This window comes from Microtus ochrogaster, linkage group LG2 (genome assembly GCF_000317375.1).
Source record: "Microtus ochrogaster isolate Prairie Vole_2 linkage group LG2, MicOch1.0, whole genome shotgun sequence".
Lineage (NCBI taxonomy): Eukaryota > Metazoa > Chordata > Mammalia > Rodentia > Cricetidae > Microtus > Microtus ochrogaster.
The window spans coordinates 41,101,091-41,105,930 of record NC_022028.1 but is presented as its reverse complement, the minus strand read 5'-3'; positions in this window follow the sequence as shown (position 1 = coordinate 41,105,930).

Genomic DNA, 4,840 nt, shown 5'->3' with positions numbered 1-4,840 from the left:
CACCTCTCTGGCAGGCTCCATCATGCCCTTGGGACCACATTCCTCACCAAGGTCAGAGCAACCCCACTCGGGCTAAGTTAGCATCTATCTGGGAGCACTTGGTACTTTTTGTGGATACCCCCTTCTATCTCTCCATTCCCATGACTAGTGTAGATTCATACGAGTCCCAGATTGCAGGTAGATCAAAGGTTTAGAGACTTTTTTTTTTTAGCAACAACTGTCAGTTGAAAAGGACACCCGGTGACAGCTTTATCAAAATGCAGAGTTGACCCCCTCTTCTTCACCATACAAACTGCTTGCTCTTTTGAGTTCTTCCAGGCAGTCAGGGGCAACAGCATACAGACCTCTCAAATAGCATTGTCAAGAACATTTTAAAGGCAAACTCAACTGAAAAAGTAATTCAGGGGTTATCTCAGGAAAGAGATCAGGAGATCCTGCTGTTGCCGTCAGCAGCACTGATAAGAATATCTTTTTAAAAGGCAGAATGGGAGCCTACCAAGCTCCCGGAAGTCAAGTGCCACTTGTATGTGCTCACTCGGCCTTGAGCAATTCTGTTTGATCCTTGGATGGCTCCGGTCTTGCACAGGAGAAGTGTTTTTGGAAGCAGGCAGGGAGTGAGCTGCCTAAAATACAAACCTTTACCCATTAGACAAGGTAATCGGAAACAACCCCACCAAATGGCAGGAAATACCACAAGAGTGAGAGGCTGGGCATCCTCCCAGGTCCCACAGCTCTGCCAAACTCCACACAGGCACCCCTGAACTGCCATTTCTGCTTGACGGAAAAGGGGAAAAGGGAGCCTTGGATGTCCATGGACTAAAGCTCTCCCCCCTCCCCCAAATAGGGAAGAAAAGCCACAGGAAAAGCAGGCTTTTCACTTTAAAGGCTTCTAAAAACATCAGCCAGGGACAAGAGGGGGGCATGAGGATAAAGGGAGAACCTGGCCTCAGCTGAAAAGCCAAAAATAGAAGCTTTTCTATGACTACTTCAGACAGAAGCATTCTCCCCAAGGAGACGGACTTCTAAAAGACATCAAAGTTGTCCCTGGTTCACTAAGGCTTGTGCCATCTCGGGAAAAGCATGCCAGGTTTTGACATCCATGGAGACCAATGATGCTCCCACGTGCAAAGGACCAGGCAGGGAGTTCCAAGGTCACTGCAAGTCGAGCCGCTCTCTAGGGACAAGATGCACACGCGCAGATTCCCCTACTAACTCCAGAAAGGGACACTCACACCTGATCGCAACAAAAAGTTAGGCTCTCGCCACCTTTGTTCCCATGAACAAAACGAGGGAGTGGGAATAATTCAGGGAACAAGCTGAAAAGCAGGCTGAATTAGAGTCTGTAGATTTAGAGGAAGGATCTTCTCACAGGTGCGTGTGCGTGTTCATGTGCATTAGGATCCACATGCGTGTGGAGGTCAGAGGTCAACCCTGAGTCTCATTCCTCGATTACTGTCCACCTTGGGTTTTGTTTGTTTGTTTGTTTGTTTGTTTGTTTGTTTTTTGAGACAAGGACTCTCACCAGCCTTGAGCCTGGAGTAGGCCCAAATGATTGGCTTGCCTTTGCCTCCCTAACAGTTTGGAACGACGGACCTCCATTACTTCACCTGAAGCTTCGGGAGCTATACCAGACGGCTCAAAAGACATGTGGTTTTATTCCCTTCCGAAGAAGAATGGTGGCGATCGGCAGCCTGACATTAACCTTGCACTGCATAGACTACTGCACAGCAGTAGACAGAACCAGTTCCTGGGTACTTCCTGCACCAAACTCACGCATCTACATCACCGTAGAGAGAGTTTAGAGAGTGCTCAGGGGCACACAGCTGCCAGAGAGCTCAGACTGCATTTGGAAAGAGCAACAAGAACTGCCCATGAAGATCCCATCTTGGAGGCAGAAGAGTCGGCTCGGTCACTCCTGGGATTCTCAGACACACAGTGGTAACTGGGTCTATGGCGAGTAGTGCTTGGACCTCCAAATGCTCTCTGGGGCACACATGGGCCCCTTCCCCAACAATAATAAGTAAAATGAATAAGTTTTAAGCCAAGATCCCATCTTGGGAGCCAATGTTTATGTCCAGTAGCTCCGTTAATGAAGACAGTCATGACACTATAGGGGACCGAGGACTGAAGGGACCTACAGAACCAAAAGGTGACAGGGAACCCAGCATGGTGGAGAGACAAATAAGATTAACAGAGCCTGAGAATCTATTTCCTCATTAAACGAGTCAGAAGGCTTATGACTTTCAAAGCCTTCCTTCCCCTCCGGTGGGAAGGAACAACCGGTGTAAGAGCTAGCCTGGCACCGCAAAGCGAACCAGGGAGGTTAGAAGATGATCCCTTTACTAGCGTTTATTACTTTTCCATTTTATCAAATGTCTGACCTATTTCCAAAGCTGTAACTCTTCCTTCCTCTGACCGCCTGGAAGGGACAGTGATAGTGACCTGCATATTTTCTCTGATCTGTTTTGAGGTGGCTTCTGGCTCCCTTAACCTCAGCCCAGTGAGCTACAGAGAGCTGCAGGGTTCCTGCCTGGCCTCCTGCCCCAGAGGAAGGAGAACTGGTAACCTATCCCTTCAGAGGACCCTCTCCACCGCTGCACAGGCACACCCATGGGCACTGAGATCCGCCGTCTGCTTGGAGATGAGATTCGGCTAGTGTCTCCAACCTTGTCCTATGATGCTCTGGACGGCCAATGTGACCCAAGAGCTGATCTTTATCTACGACAAATGCCCAGCCTCACAGAGTTGGTGCCAAAAGGAAAGCAGAGACTTTTGGAAGAGTCTGACTTCCCTTGCTGTCCCCGTATGAAGCTACACATAGATTGCATTGGGGGTATGTGCATTGCTACCAAGACAAGAGGGCAGGAGAACAGGGTCCAGTTACTTGTCTCGTGACTGTAATGAAACCGGACAAAAGGGACTTAAGGAGGGGCGTATTTGCTTTGGTTCACGGTTTGAAGATATAGTCCACTAGGCATGGAAGGTGTGGCAGCAAGAAGAGAAGAGGCAACCATACGGCACCCACAGTCAGCAAACAGGCACACGACCCCTTTCCATTCAGGGCTTCTCACATTCCAGGTAGGTCTTCCCTCCTTAGTTAAACCCCTCAGAAAACACCCCCAACTCATATACACCCAGAAGTGTGTCTCCTAGGTGATCCTAAGTCCCATCAAGCAGAAGGATCTAGATTAATCATCACTGGAGACTAGTGGTCTCAAGGGTAAGGAAGTGTGGCCATGTCTGAGACTGTAGCTTCAAAACACAAAACTAAATTTTAATGGTGGACACTGGCTCAGTATAGAGAAACTGTTCCCGTGACACTTAACATGGATTTTGAAATATGGTGCATGTCCTATGCTTCTCCATCAAGCAAGCTTTACTTTATGTGTGAGTGTAATGTGTGTGTGTGTGTGTGTGTGTGTGTGTGTGTATAATGCATATGTATGGTATATCATGTGCACACACATGCATACACACACATACACACAGACAGACACATACACACCGAGGTCAAAGGGCACCTCCATGGGGGTGGATTTTCTCCTTCTACACCTTTATGTAAGGTTTGGGAATCAAACTCAGGTCTATAGAATTGGGTGCACCAAGTATCTTTGCTTGCAGAGCCATCTTGCCCGCCCTTCACGGCATATCTCAGTAGGCACTCGATAGGCACAGGCGGACAGTGGCAGCTTTACTAGGAGGCAAACATTTGGGACAGACAACTTTGTGCAGTACTTAAGAGTTCAGGTTACAGAGCTAGATTCTTGGGATCCATCCTCCATCTGTGTGGGAAAGCTCCTAGATTTTTGAAGCCTCTGCTACCTTCTTTGAAAAGGCTTGACAACACACATGCTGGAAATGTGGGCTCTCAGGTTTCTCCCCCTTTTCCTGACTCAGGACAACAAGCCTTCCCTGGCATCTTATGTGGGCGAGGTACCACGAGAAACAGGCAGCTCCGTATCCTTGACCTGAATGAATGTACAAAGGTTCTTTGGTTTCGTTTGGCTTCAAGGAACTCAAAACACAGCACAAGCCATGGCTATAGTCAACAACTAAGTTCAACAGACAGTGAAGTGTGAAGAAAAAAAAAAAAAAACAGAGCTAAACACAATCTTCTGAGAGCAGAACGAAAGGGAAAGTTTAAAGAGGGGTGAGCAAGAGAGGGGAGACTGTCTGTAATGTTTGCCTATTTCTAGGGTGTATCTAATATCAAAGATGGTTGCAAACTGCCTGAGGTATTAGTAAAGATATGACAGCGACCAGTTCCACCTAGCCAGTGTGAGCTAGCTGGGAAAACATCAACTTATGAGAAGACTGGTTAGCCAGAGCGGCTCTCCCCAGCCTTGAGCTGTGAGTGGGAAAGGAAAGAGTGTTTAAGCGAGGCAGGAGGATGGGTGGGTAGAGGCACAGTACCAGACAGATGTTGTGACCTCTGTGACTGCGGCAACCCCCACCTCAGGGGTTACAACAGGAAACATCTGGCAAGATGGCGGGGGCCTCAGAGCTAAGTGGAATTCAAGGCGAGCAGAGGCTAGCAGAGGGACTTAAAAAAAAGAAATGGAACAGATTTTTCAAAGCCCTCTGAATTGGAAAGCAACAAGAATAAAAACGCTGCACATCCCGCTTCACAAAGCATTTGGGTGTGCAGCTCTTTTCCTCCCTTTATCCCGACACAAACCTCTGTTGTAGAGATCGCTAATCTCACAGTGGGTGAAATACCAGCCTTCCAAAAGGCAAGTGTCCTGAGTCTCAGAAGGGAACCTGATTGGAACAAGAACAAGAGCCAGTCTCTCTCTCTCTCTCTCTCTCTCTCTCTCTCTCTCTCTCTCTCTCTCTCTCT